Source organism: Chelonoidis abingdonii, chromosome 1 (assembly GCF_003597395.2).
Source record: "Chelonoidis abingdonii isolate Lonesome George chromosome 1, CheloAbing_2.0, whole genome shotgun sequence".
Classification (NCBI taxonomy): Eukaryota; Metazoa; Chordata; order Testudines; family Testudinidae; genus Chelonoidis; species Chelonoidis abingdonii.
Window position 1 is genome coordinate 205368246 of NC_133769.1, and position 14957 is coordinate 205383202.

The 14957-nt window shown below is 46.4% G+C and overlaps 1 protein-coding gene across 4 annotated transcripts in view; it reads left to right on the plus strand.

The window, feature by feature from the left end:
* Positions 1-12279: 12279 nt before the first annotated feature.
* Positions 12280-14957, plus strand: part of DYRK1A (dual specificity tyrosine phosphorylation regulated kinase 1A) — a 146639-nt gene continuing 143961 nt past the window's right edge. Inside the window, exon 1 of one of the 4 annotated variants that reach the window (XM_075073735.1) lies at positions 12280-12484. The gene's annotated coding sequence lies outside the window, so the exon portion shown is untranslated. Of the gene's footprint in view, positions 12485-12579; positions 12944-14957 lie in introns of those variants that run through there. The other 3 variants (XM_032797133.2, XM_075073738.1, XM_032797127.2) reach the window with 3 other exon arrangements.

Here is a 14957-nt window from a genome sequence, read left to right on the forward strand (position 1 = left end):
CAATGACCGAGTTAAATTACAAGCATTAAAAAAACGAATGGGTAAGCACTATCTCCAGCTCATTTTCTTGCAAATATTCTCAATATTCGGTACCAGGGTTAAACCTTAACTGCTGAAGAAGAGGAATTGGCTATGATATGGACATCCAGCAATCATCCCTCCATAATGGGAACTACAATAAACTTCAGAGCTAAGGGTGACCCATTCAAGAAATATCTGTTTGCTGATCATGTTTTAAAAATAGTCACACCAGTGAACTGGTGAAAGTCACTTAAGCACTTGGATTCATAGACTGTTGAAGTGATGATCTCACTTTTAACAGCAGTAGCTTCTTCTGATGGTGTAGAAAGAGTATTTTCTTCCTTTGGACTAATTCATTCCAAATTGAGAAATCGTTTGGGACCTGAAAAAGCAGAAAAGCTTGTTTTTCTTTTCCAGATTATGAACAAACAGGAAAATGAAGGTTAAGATGACTGAGTTAGCTGCAGAAGCCAATATTTTAAGTTTCTCATGTTGACTTGGCTTATGTAGTCAATTAAATTTTTTAAAAAAATATTTCATTTAACTATTTCAGTTAAAAACAATTTTAACAAAAACAAACCTGATTTTAAAAAACTTGAATGTTTAGCTAAATTCAAAAATGCATATGCTTGTTTTGTTAAAATATTATACATTTGTTGCTGAAGAAAAAAATCCAGAAAACATAACGCTGTTTTAGTTAAATAAAACAATTTATTTTACTGGTCTGGTGATGTTCTCCTCCTAATACAGCATGGCAAGAAAATCCTCCAAATATTAATGTTTAACCTGTTGAATTGGAGATAGTTCACCTCCCAAAGACTTCATAAATCTGCTTCAATTACCTTTGGTAAATGAAATAACCAAACAATCATTCATTTTCTGATATAGCTGTAAAACTAATCTGTAAAGTTTTCAAAATAAATCACTTAAAAATGTATAGTGTGTGCTTTCTAAAAATGAAACCTACATCTATCTCTGAGTTGTGAAGAATATGTATTGAGGTTATAACAACCAACAAGAATGCACTTTAATATAGAAATCCATGATTAAATTGAGTCTTCCTGACTAGTGATTTAAATCATGATTTAAATCAATTTGATTTAAATCAAATCCACCCTGGGGAGAAGAGTGGAGTGGAGTGGATAAGAACAGACTTGTTTTTCCAAGTGGGGAAGAGTGAGCAGAGACATCTTGAGCTGCTGCGATCTTTTTGCTTCCTTCCCTGCCCCTCCTGTGAAAATGGTATTGTGCACTCCTCTCCCCTGCCCCTTACCCAAAAAATTCTGTCAGTTCCCCAGGAGAGTGGGAGCACTCAGCCTCTGACTGCCTACTGTAGCAGCTCTGATTTGCTGTCCTTCCAGAAGAGGCAGTGGAATGGAGAAGAACAACCAAAGAGACTTTTACTGTAAACTGATGAGTTTTGCCTGCAGGGTCTACAAATTTATAATCTAACATGTAAAGTTGACAGGTCTGCATTGACGCTACAATGGGGCAAACTGAAATGGTTTAGTCTAAACCAGTATTTAATCCTGAATAATACAAGTCTAAATCAAGCAGTATTTGGCATGCCTGAAAACTGTTTAGATCACGCTTGTGTGTGGACATGTGTTTTCCAAGCATACTAGGGGACCACTTGGTTCTTAGGATGGTACAGTTCCTTAGGTGGACAGTTTTGAAAATCTGTCCCACTATCTTTTCTAGCAGAAGATTTGATGATGCAGTAGGTACAGAAGAAGATACTTCTAATAACTTTCCTAAATAGAGCTGTGAAGTCAGAGATATTGCAAATATCATATGCCTGAATTTAAAAGACAATACACCCCAGACAGAGGACAAAAAGCTATCGCTTGACATCCAGAACAAAGTTTTCACTTCAGCCAGCACTGATGTATTCTGCTGCACAACCATAGAATGAGGAAATTGTATTTTGTACCGCTGGATAAGCTTCAAAAGAAGCTGCCAATGAAAGACCTAATTTTAACAGGATTCAGGATATTTTTTTTTTTTACTGTTTCAAGAATTTCCCACAGAAAAGCAAAAGCTTTGTCTTGCATGATACCACATAGACTACAACTTACCTGAATTAAAATCAATGGAAAGCAAACTAAGTATTTGGGGAGGCAAGTGTGATGGATAACATAGACCCTTTGACATTCAAGGGTGAGCTCTAGGATTATGGTATCTGCATGTCTCAGCCTTCTTATGAAGGGAGGAATCCTCTTTCTGAAGATTGGGAGGTTAGGAGCTAGAGTTGTTCTCATACTAGCCGAGGGGAAGGAGGCAAGACTGATGCAAATTTTCAAAAGTACATACACAAAATACAGTCTTCTAGGAAGGCTCCTGCTAGGAAAAAACTGCTCTGCATTTCTGAGAGACTGCTACAACCATATGTACTTCTGGTGTGTTTATTTTCCTATTTGAACCTTTTATGAATAGGCAGCCCATAAAACTAAGGACCTTTATGAAGTCTGCTGGCTTCATCGAATCCCTTTTTAAGCATCTAACTCTCCCCACGACTTGTATGGGGAGCCTGGATGCCTAACTTGGTCTTTTGGATTTCACTAGATGAGAGAGCACCTAAAAAGCACGTGTTGCCATACACATGTCCTTCTTGTGAACCTAGTCCCAGTTGTTTAGCCCAGATGACGATTTGATTTAGAATTGCCCACTGTTCTTTTCTGAGCGTTAGTGATGTAAATCCCATTTTTATCTTGTGCTTTGGCCAAGCACCTATGGGACTGGACTGTGTGGTAGCTTTGACCAAAAACTCACTCAATTAAGGGCACAATAGACTCCAATCCTTTGAGTGCTTGTGATTGGATGAGCTGCCCATACCTGCCCTGGAAGAGGTGAATTGGGCCAGGTGGATCCAATCAGCTAATTAGGTTGCAAACAGGGAAGTTTTAGGCTGGAGGAAGTTAATTAGAGAGGCACACCTGTGCCGGAACAGGCAGGGCCTATAAAGCCAGGTAGCAGGCAGGCAAGCAACTGCCATTCCTAGAGGAGGAGGATTTTTGAAGCTGGTACACATATCCTGAGAGAGGAGAAACCAGAGTGGTAGGACTTAGTCTAGTGCAGGCAGGGAGAGAATGCCTAGAACTGCTAAGCTGAGGGTCCCTGGACTGAAACTTGGAGAAGGTGGGTCTGGGATCCCCTACCAGCCACTGAGCACATTGTATAAAATTGAGGCAGTGAATGGGAAGACTGCTTAGGATTGTTGAGGGACTATACCACAAGGGGGAATGCTGAATGACTTAACTGGAGGGCTAAGTTGTGAAGGAGATGCTGAGGGTCCTGGAGTGAGAGAGGCACTGCAGACCAGAGTTGGAGTGATGGTGTGCAAACTGCAAGCAGGGGTGTTGGCCTCTTGAACTCCTCCCCAGAGTGACCAGGAGGAGGAGCTAGACCAGCACTGAATGGTGCACCCTGTGATAGTGTTATGTGGTCTTGGCTGGGGACTCCAAACCCGGGTCTCCTGGCACTAGCAGAGGATGTGTAGAACACAGACTATTTGAATGGTCCAATGAATGCTCTAGATTGTAACATCTCAGAGTAGAAACATTAAGTTCTGAATAGATGAAAGAGTCACCACTGCTAGTGGTGAAAGGAGCTTGATGTTCAAAAGGAAAAAAACCACAGACAGGGCTTTTCAGCAAAGGGGTCACTGGATGAGGGCTCTCAGACTGTATGACTTCCCAGCTGGGTTAAATGGAAGACTAGGGCATAAGAAGCAAAATTGCCAGTTAATGGTATGTGATTACATGAGGTGCAGCAGCTATGTGACTATCTCTGTTTTTGAGGCTGTAGAGGGTAGGTGGAATCATGCCTATGGAGTTACGCTTTACTTAACTCTTGAACCACTCATGTCTGCTCTAATAGACTTGGGCTGAATCCAGAAATGGTGCAGACAGACAATATGATTCTCATAAATTGTGTTCGTGGGCTTCTTAGGGTCTAGGACCAGGTAGGAAAAGTCTTGGACTGGGGACACTAAAAAGCTGTCCTGGAATTTGTCTTCGGTGGGACTGGAAGCATTTTCCACCTTGCAATTTCATCACCTCAAGCTACATGGAAATGTAGTCTGAGTGAACAGAAATTCTCAGATCAGATATGAGGTACACATCTCGTATTCTGATATGCTGGAATGGGTGTGAGGGAGAGAAGCAAGATCTTGAGACTGATTTGTAGGGTCCGGTATTCTGGGAACCTGAGTGTGATAAACTTAGCATCAGGCATTATATACAAGCCTGTAGAATGTGCCCACAACTAGAGGAAAACAAACGAGCCAGTGAGTAAAATCAAGTACATAAGTAAAAACTAGCAAATGAGAACATAAGAATTGCCATAGCGAATAGATCAATAGTCAATGTAACTCAATAACCTCTCTCCTACAGTGGCTTCAGTACCAGATGCTTCGGAGGAAGATCAAGAGATTTCATCCTCCAAGTAAGCAATTATGGAATCTGGCCTGGGGTAAGTTAGAAATTGGCTCATGCTCTGAAACAGGAAGATTTAGAAAAAAATCATAAAGGATATAATACATTAGATCAATATAACTGTGAATGTTCTCAGAAATGTCTAATCATTTGTGTGATTCCTATTAAATTTTTGCCCTCAGTGATATCCTATAGCAATGAGTTTCCTGGTCTAATTATGCATTGTTTTCAAAAAATTTCCCTGTATCAGTTTTTAAATCCTTAAATACCCTCTCAGTCTTCTATAAAAACAAGGAAACAAGAATGCCTGGCTTGAGTCTTTTCTATACCATTCATTATGTTGGATATCCCTATTGTGTCCTCATCTGTCGTTCTCTCTACATGATGATTCCAATGTATTTGTCCATATAAAGGAAGATTGTCTTGCCATGTCTTTAATTATTGTCGCCAGTCTCTGAACCCCTCTATTTCTACTATATTCTCTTTGGGAGATAGGGTGGTATCATAAGAAACTTCTGGCTCATCTGAGTCCAAATAGCAGCCTTCTTCAGTATGAATCTATCCACTTGAATAGTTCTCCAGCTGTCTAGGAAATGAGGTGGTCTGATGTTTCAAAAGGGCTTCAGGAAGCACTGATGCTGTCTGAGTTGATGTCCTAAATACCCTTTATAACATGGGTCGGCAACCTATGGCATGCATGCCAAAGGTGGCATGCGAGCCAATTTTTGCCTGGCAGGCAGCTGCTGGCTGAGGTCCTGGCCGCCAGCCCCACTCAACATCCTACCGGCCTGGGTTCCATTCACTCAGCCGGCAGGAGGCTGAGCGGGGCTGGTGGCCGGGACCCCAGACTGGTGGCAGGCGCGCTCCCCACTCACGGGTTCTGCAGCTCCCAGGTGTGTGAGCCACCGGGGTCGCGGGGCCCAGAGCCTGCTGTGGGAGGGGTGGCGGCAGTAACTCACACTCCCAGGAGCCGCAGAGCCTGAGCGTGGCAAGGGGGGAGCTGGGAGGTGCACAGGGACCACCGCCTATGTGCATCTGCTGCAGTAGCCTCCTGGGGGGGGGGGCACTGAGCCACAGCCTGGGCAGGTGCTCCCCCCAGCTTCCCCCTCCCCACACTCGGGTTCTGTGGCTCCCAGAAGTGTGAGCCACCACTGCTCCTCCCGCAGCTGCCCCCCTCCTGCTGCCTCAGCACTCCACGTGGAGTTTTGTCTCCAAGTGGAGCCAGCATCTAACCAGCATGGGCATGGTAAGGGGAGTCCTGGGGGGAAGTCAAGGAGCAGGGGGAGGATTGGGTGGGTCGGGAGTTCTGGGGGTCCTGTCAGGGGGCAGGGAATGGTTTGATGGGGCATGGGCATCCTGGGGGTCTGTCTGGGGGTGGGGGTCTGTCTGGTGTGGATAAGGGTTGGGGCAGTCAGGAGACAGGTAGGGGCTAGGATCCTAGGGGGGGCAGTTAGGGTGAGGGGGGTCTCAGGAGGGGGCAGTCAGGGGACAAGGAACAGGGGAGGGGTTGGGGGTTCTGACCGGGGCAATCGGGGTGGGAAGAGTGGATGGGGGTGGGGCTAGGGCAGGGCTCTCCCCTCTTTTTTTGATCGTTGAAATATGATAACCCTAGGCAAGGGGCAAGCCAGGGGGTACATGGGGGCTGGTGCCTGCATACATCCACTGCAGCCTGCAGAAGCCCCTTAGGGGGCACTGGGCCGCAGCCTGGGCAGGAGGGGTAGGCGGAGGCATGGCTGCTCCCCGCTAGTGGGACCGCCGCCTTTGCAGGGCTGCTGCCCCCCTGCACCATGCCGGCTCCTCCATGGCTGGGGCTTGCTTCTGCTGCAAGTGGGACACTCTGGCTCTCCGGTGCCTCCAGAAGGTGGCTCCTCCCTGCTGAGCTGCTGCAGCGGCCCAAGCCCGGCAAAGCTGGTGAGTGGACTTGGGGCGGGGGCCACTGGGATGGTGTGGGCTCATGGGGGGGACTGTGCACCCTCCAGGGGAGTTCAGGGGGCGAGGAGGGGGGAACCTGGTCTGGGGAGCAGCCCCTGGGCACGGCTGGCCCCTGTGGTCTGTAAAGGCTCATTTGCTCCTCAATGAACCAATATATATGTGTGTGTGTGTGTATGAGGTGGCGGGGTGGGGCGCAAGGTGGAAGTTTTGCCTAGGGCCAAAATATCCTTGCACCAGCCCTACCCCAGGGGGTGCATGCACCCCAGGTAAGAACCACTGCACTAAACTGATAAGATCTGCATTTTAATTTAATTTTAAATGAAGCTTCTTAAACAAGTTTTTTAAAATGTTTACTTTACATACAACAATAGTTTATAGACTTGTAGAGAGACTTTCTACAAATGTTAAAATGTATTACTGGCACACACAACCTTAAAATAGAGTGACGAAATGAAGACTCGGCACACTACTTCTGAAAGGTTGCTGACTCCTGCTTTATAATAATGAGGATACCAGCTTTCAAGCCAAAGTTTCCAATGCTGGGAGTACTGAGTTTCAAGGTGTGAGCATCTGCCTTGGTGTGCGAGCTTCCCCCACCTCCCAAAACAAAAAAAGGCTTCAACAGATCCCACCTCTGCCAAAGCAGGGTGAGAAACACCTCTTACTGTGATCTTCATGGCTGCCTGATGGAGGTCCAGCAGTGACCACGTCAGATTGCTGAGCATATATCAACAGCCAGAATCACTTCTTTTTTTCCTCTTCTGTTTTGATCCTGTACTAGCAGAAAGGAAAAATACAGAGGCTTGGTTAGGGAGTTGCTTGGAGTCAGGTATAGCTGGCTGTCCCATAGTGCCTCAGCTTCTTGTATTCATAGAATCAGAAGGGACCATGAAAGGTCATTGAGTCTAGTCCCCTGCCTTCACAGCAGGACCAAGTACCATCTTTAACAGCTTTTTGCCCTAGGTCCCTAAATGGCCCCCTTAAGGATTGAACTCATAACTCTGGGTTTAGGAGGCCAGTGCACCAACCACTGAGCTATCCTATGTGTATGCCAACCAACCTGACACCAAACTTACAGAAGTCTCTCTCGGGTGCTTTAACGAGAGTTTGGCAGTGCTTGTTTCTTCATGTGGGGTGGCACCATTGCAAATATCAGGCAGATGATGCAATTAACATAGTCAGTCTGAAACACTTTACTCAATGGTGTCAAACATCAGCAAAGGAGAATTCTTCCTTTCTCTTGGAATGCAATACTTAAAATAAAGGAGAGGGGAAAAGGGAAGCTCATTTGGGTTAAAAGAAGAATGGACCAGACAATGGACCAAACAAGTGCTGAATGTGGATAGAGGTGCTGAACCACGAGCCATCAAATTGTCCTCCAAATAAATTTTGGTGCTGCAGTGCCTTGAAACAAGAACAGTGCTGACCGTGAAACTAATGAAAACACTGCAACAGTGCTGAGGGGCTGGAGGGAGGGGAAGAGAACAGGCTAAAGCAAGTCATAGGCAGAAAAGACTAGTGGTGCCAAAATACCCAGAAAAACAGGCACTGAAACAGGCTTAAAACAAACAAACAAACAAAAAAAGATGCTCAAACTCTACAGCAATGTGCTGAGGCAAAGGCTTCATATTTAACAACCAAACCTGACGAGAAGTTGAAGAATAGTAAGTGAAATCCAGAAAGTATTGCTAGATTCCTGATGTGAAGACTACTGAGGTGCAGTCTTCTGTGGAGAGTTCCTTTGCTGACTACAATTAAGTAACTAACTGGAACATTTAGACGGTGATATTTATACACAGCACGGGAATGGGCACAGTGGCTATCCCCTACTGCCTTCAAGGGTCAAATACAGTGAGACAGGGCCATTCTACCAATCTTGTGCTAAGAAGATGGAATCTTGCACAGATGGTGGGTTCTTTTTTTATAGAAAAGTTGCATGTATAACAACCCCACCAGACTTGTATGAATACACATATGGATTTCAAATATTGTCCATGTTACAAATATAAAGACAGTTAAAAGAAATGTATTAAAATTGTGATACATATTTTCATTTCCAATTTTTCTGAACGGACAACAGTAGCTCTTTGTGATTTCACATATGTCAACAATACATTTAAAAGTGAGAGTTGATGAGGAAGGAGAGTTGTGTTCAACCTAAAGACAAAAATAGGAGGGAGACAGGATAACCAGCCAGGGCTGTTTATAGGCAAATCTTCTATCCCCAGTACAGATAATCCCATTTTTAATTAAATTCTTGCCATTACATACTTTTACATTTACTCTTAAGAACTTATAAAAAAAAATTCTTATTTGTTCTTTTCCCTTGTCCTCAGCTCCATATTTCCTTTTTCTCAGCTGTCTTATCTTTTCTTGTGTCACTTTTTGTCTTCATTTCTGTTTTGCAGGACAGTTTTTCCCCCCTCCAACTTCCTTGTGTTTCATATTCAGCATCTTGCAGGTTGGTTCTGTTTAGGAAGATAAATTGATATTGCAATCTTGTAAATGAACCAGTCCTGTTTCCTTGAACAAAGTAAGACTCAAACAGGAGGAAGTCTCTTTGGTCAGAGTTTCAAGGCCCTTTCCAACTAGCACTCTGCCCCAAAGCCCCCTCTCTTAGCTTTGTTCTTACTGTCCCATTACAAGTTCACAGTCTTGTTACAAGTGCTATGTCTGGTGCTTCCTCCTCTGTTTGCCTTTGCAATGTTTCTCCTATTCATACACATCTGGCAAACATCCCTTAACTATTTATTTCTTTCCAGCCTGATCTCTCCCAGGCTAACCCTTCCTCTCCCTGCCCTCTGTTTCCCCTTTTACCTACTGCTCAGAACCCTCTCCCCTGCTTACTCTCCCCACCACTGACAGCACTTCTACTTCCTGATAACCTTCCTTCACGCTGGCTCAAACCTGCTACTCACTCACAACTCCACTTCCATCAGAATCCCTAACTCAGAAGTCTCCTTTCTCCCATGTACCAAATCTTCTGCCCTCACCATAACCATCCTTCCTGACCAGACCCCAGTTCAGAATTCCTCTCCATCCCTTTCTTTCTTTGTTGTGTCTCAGAAATTCACCCTCACCCACCCAGTGCCTCTTGCATATTCCGAAACCCTTCTTTAGCCAACATCTGTTTAGAACTTCCATCCTCTGCCTGTTGCTAAGCCTGGTGAAGCAGCAGTAGAGGCAGCAGGGAAGGACTGTGGCTGAAAGCAGCATATATATGGGCCCCCTATCTTGTCTCCAAGTCAGCCTTGCAGAAGCCTCTATTCCTGGTATCTACTTCTGCTTCCTGTAGTGCCTGCATCCTGTGCGCTGCAGCAAGACCACCAGGAGTCTGCCAGTAGCAGCAAGTGATCCCACATGCGGTACAACAGCTACATTGTAGACCTTTGTTGTGCTCTCCATGCCAAAGGGGTGGCATTAAGTGTTAAAAATTCAGCTTGCTTGGTATTTTATGTGAGCCACATGGTATGTTCAGATTCTGCAGAAGCTAAATTTTCATTAAAAAATTCTTGCTTTCATGGTTGCAAATGTAATCTTTCAAATGCAAACTGAGAGTAAATGTAGTACTGTTTTCCTGAATGTGCAAGCAGCCTGAAACAATGGCTTGGAAAAGTGTGAAGTTTCTGTCCACGTTAATCTGTGTATTAATGCTCATATCTAACAATGACATTTTACGTGTCTCTATTTCATTGTTGATCTTGTTTCAGATGGGATGGAAAATGGTGTAGGAGTGAAACTATATGGTGGGAATTGGGAATTGTTGCAAATTAGACACTGTAAAAAGAGACCCAGAGGCAGAAAACATTGAGAGAAGACCAGGGGCAGCTCAATGTTTTTTTGTTTTTGCCGCCCCAAGCATGGCAGTCAGGCAGCCTTCAGCAGCATTTCTGTGAGAGGTCCACCGGCAATTCTGTGGGAAGTCCACTGGTCCTGAAGGCTGCCAAATTACCACTGAAACTGGGGACTGGCAGACCTCCCGTAGAAACACCCTGAAGGCTGCCTGACTGCTGCCCTCACAGGTGGTAAAGGCCATATTCTACTGCTGCTATTTGTGCAAGCCTCCCAGTAAGATGATTGGGAATTCCACAGTAGATTTAGAGTAGTATGTTGACTAAATTTAGAGCCTGAGCCAAAACTAAAAGTAGTATTCAGGCCTCTTTAAAGAATGTGTATGGCACCCTTACTATAGACACTAAATACTTTCTGTACAGTGGCTGCCAAATTGAAGCTCTACAGTCCCTAAGGACTGGACACTCTTAAGTTTGTTTTTTTTTGGTCTGTCTTCAGTGTGTATTTCCTCCTCTCAATCTAACCTTTTAATCCATTTTTCTTTATTCTCTACATCCTATCTTTCCTCACACTTTCTCCTCCCCATCAATCTTTCTTCCAGTATCCTACTTTTGTTGTCTAATATCTCTCCCTTATACTGATCCACTCACAAACCAGGAAAGCTGGTAAAATTTTCTGTGTAAACTGCTCCGGGGGCTAAACCTACTAGCCAAAGCCTGAACAATATGTACGAAGTACCTTGAGCAGAAAAATGCCTCAGTAAGATCCCAACTCCCCTTGCAGGAAAAGAGGAGGAGCCTGGACCTCCAACAGGTGCTGTCTCTGGAGGACCTGATTTTACCCTAAGCTTGCTGGCTACACACTGATAGAAGGGTTAGGTTTTCTGAACGCTAACCCTTCTAGGTGCTGCAAAGTTGCGGGTCTGCTTCCTTTTTCTTCTAATATCCATATGGGGTCTTCTCCCTAGTAGCTAGCTGCAGGGCTGCCGTCTATTATTGCTCATAGCTTTTTTTTATTTTGTTTGTTTCTGTAGAAGGTTTTTTAATAGCTGCTGTTGCCATTCCTTCTGCTTAAGCCTGCAAGCTTAACCTGGCATCAGAGGGACTGGAGCTGCCTGCAGATCCAGGAAGGCAGCGCTGCCCCTCCGCTTGTCTTCCCGTAACGCGTGGAAGGGGTTCTCGCCACAACTGAACACTAGAAATTTCTTTGCCTGCTGCGGGAAGGGGGGTGAGTGCGGCTCCTGCCTGCTGGCTCAGGCCCAGGGGCAGCAGCTAGGACGCACCTCCCGCCGCTGCGCGCAGCTAGGGACAAAGCCGAGCCCAGGCAGGCGCGGGGCGCACGCACCCCCTCCCCTCCGCACGCTCTGAGGGCCCCGGGCCGTGGACGACCCCCGAAGCAGCAACACCTCTGAGTTTATAACGTCACGCCCTGGTGGAACGCGGAGGGAGGGAAAGAAGCACCAATTGTCAAGGCAACCAAGCCCCTCCTTCGCCCATTTCTCCCTCTTCATACGTCAGAGGGGCCTCCCCCTGGGAGGCGGGGCGGCTCGCGGCGTGATTGACAGTTACCATAGTAACAGGCTTGTCCCGTCGCCATTTTGTCAGTTGGGTTTTTTTTTTTCAAATAATTTCCCTTCCCGCCCGAATTATAATTTTACCCAGAAAATTGTCCAAGCGGGTTTTGGGGGCTTCACTCCTCGCGGGCGCAGGGGCAGCAGGCGGGGGGCGAGGGGGAAGGCGGCAGCGCGGGCTGGCGCGGCAAAGAGCGGTCCGGAGTACAGCCCTGGAGAAGCCGGCTCGGAAGGGGGGAGGAGCGGGGGGGAGGGGGAGCGAGCAGGCAAGTGAGCGAGGAGTTGCCGGGGGCTCGGTTCGGCGCTGCGCTCCCCCTGCTCGCTCGCTCTCGCGGCTGTCTCCGCTCTGCTTGGCTGGGGCTCAGGCTGCCGCCGCGTCCGGGCCCCGCTGCCGCCGCCGGTCGCTGCGCAGGTTTGGAACGCGCGCCATTTTGTGAACGATAGAAAATCTGCCCGGCCAGGAAGCGCCGCGGATCCGCCCGCCTGGCCGGGCCCCCCCCCCGACTCCCCGCGAGAGGGAGGCGCGCTGCGGGCTCCCGCCGGGGCCCCGCAGCACACCAGGGTCCGAGGGCGGCTGGACTGCGGAGCGGAGGCGCTGCGGTGCCGGGGCCCCTGGCCGAAGCGCTGTACCCAGTCGCCGCCTCCCCGAAGCTCGAGAGAGGAGGCCTCTGCCGGGACCGGGCCCCTCACGGCAGCCGGGGCAGGAGAGCAGTGGCTACCCCCCACCCCACGGGTAAGTGCCTTGGCCGAGGCCCCTCGCCCTAGGCCAGCTAATGCTGTCGCCTCAGCGTGGGGATAGCCTCGCTGCCATCTTAGCGAGAGGGGCCCGGGCAGTCCCCGCCCCAGCCTGCCGGGCCGGGGCCCGTTGCGCCCGCGCAGCCCAGGGGAAGCTGGGACTGGCCGGGCGGCCGCAACACCCTTTTCTCCCTGGCGTGAAGGTGGCGGGCCCCAGTGCTCGGGAGAGGTTGCGCTTGTCGGAGGGGATCGCTCCGGTCCCGGGGGCTGGGAGAGCAGGGAGATGATCCCGACTGTGCAGAAGGACGGGGCTGGCAGGACTCTCCGGCTCTGACCTTACGATAGGTGGGAGGTGTCGGACTTTCCTGCAGCCCCCAAGGCCGGGGGAAGGAGTCAGAAGTTTAACAGAGCAGGCACCTGTTGTGGTAGTGGGTTGAGGTGCCCCGTCTGCACTCGGGTAAGTGACTTCCATGGCAGGTGTGGAAGTTGGAGGTGGGGGTGGTGGGAATACTTGTCACGTTACTGTCATTCTGGGGCACCCACAGTGCATATCTTCTAGTTGTTAGACAGCTAGTTGCAATCTTTTAGGGATTTTGCTCTGTGTTGGTAAAGAAACTAGAACATACATTATTCACTTCATATTATTGAATTATTTTTTTGCTGTAAAGCTGCTTTTTCTCTAACAGACAAAGTCCCAAACACAACTCAGGTACTGGAATTAGACATTCCAATATTGATGGGTTTCTGACTCTTAATCAGCTTTGAAGTTTCCAGTTTGGTCTTTCCAAGGACTATGTAAGGATTCTTTGATTAAGATTCTTGAATGCTGGTGCTGCTTAGTTCTACCATTATTCCCCAGTCGAGAGAGAGAGAGAAAATCACAGACACTGTCCTCTTTTAGCTAATAAACACAGAAGATCTGTCTACAAAAAATCAACAAACATGAAATATTTTTTTCAACAGACCTTTTTTCATCCCAGTGATAATGTGCTATTAGCTTGTGTTTCTAAACACTTGCAAGAATTACTGTCACTTTTATGTGGACTGTGTTCCAAGGTTCTATGCAAGTAGAAGTTAGCAATTTTATCATTATATTGATACTGCCGTGTTGTGTTATCAGTTTCTTTAATTTATTCCAGATGAAGAAGGCATAATCCTGAATTATTCTCATAAAACATTAACAGTTTTTTTGTAATAGCTGAATACTGTTGAAATAATTATACTCTTTTGGGTCTGATGTATTAGTAATTTCATTACAGTATTTGATTGTTGGATGTTATCTGTTTGTTGACTACTGTTTTTCATATATTAAGTGAACTTTGTAAATTCACAAACTGTTCTGTAGACTGTCCTTGGTGTCATCAGTTCATATGAATGAGGTATCTACGTCTTTGAGCTTTAAAGTAATTAACATATATGGTGTGTTAGATTTATGTTTTCTTTCCATTAAATTTTTTGACATTTATTTCGCACAAGTGTCTGAAGCATGAAGCAATGTTAAGCATGTGTCTTGAGGTGAATGTGTAAAGTTAATGCATCTGGTTTAGGAATTGAATATGAGAGAGCTATTGCTTTTATAATCTTACTAAAAAGGACAGTTCCCTATTTCTAGAAACTATGTAAGTGTTTCCTAAAGGAAAGTGCTTTGATATTGTTTCCAGGCTAAGGAAAACTATGGTAGGACACAATTTGTTATGTCACTAACAGTATTATCCTTCCAAATAAGATTTGTCTAGGTTTAGAACTTATAATTTTGGTTTTGTTAGGGTTGGAAACTTGAGGGAAAAGGAGTGAGTGAAGATGGTTTCAGCAAGTAGTAGTGGTGGCAAAGAGATTTCTCTGATACTTGTGCTTCAAAAAAAGTCCAATGACTTGTAGATATTATTCACTCTATGTGGAAGGTGTAATGATGTGGTCTGTTAAGCATATTTGAAAGTTTTGGGCTCTGTGTAGATGTTAGCACATGTTAGCTAATAGTCTGGACAAGGTGCACTAAGTTGACCAGTTTAGTGTGTATTAAGGCATTTGTCTAGACTAGACTTTTTAAAAGTCAGCATGTGTTTTCTAACACGTTAGTTCCTCATCTTTAAATCTTAGTCTAGAAAAGGGCTTAGAGAGAAACTTGTAACTGAATTAAAACCTCTAGACTGTCTTAATAGGTGAAGGAGTTATGAGGTGTCTATCATGTTAACTCAAATGAGTTAGCGCAGGGGTCGGCAAACTGTGGCACACGGCTCGCCAGGGTAAGCACCTTGGTGGGCTGGGCCGGTTTGTTTACCTGCCGCATCCACAGGTTCGGCCGATCACGGCTCCCACTGGCTGTGGTTCGCCGCTCCAGGTCAATGGGGGCGGTGGGAAGACACGGCCAGCATATCCCTCGGCCCGCGCCGCTTCCCGCATCCCCCCATTGGCCTGGAACGGCGAACTGCGGCCAGTGGGAGCCATGATTGGCTGAAACTGCGGATGCGGCA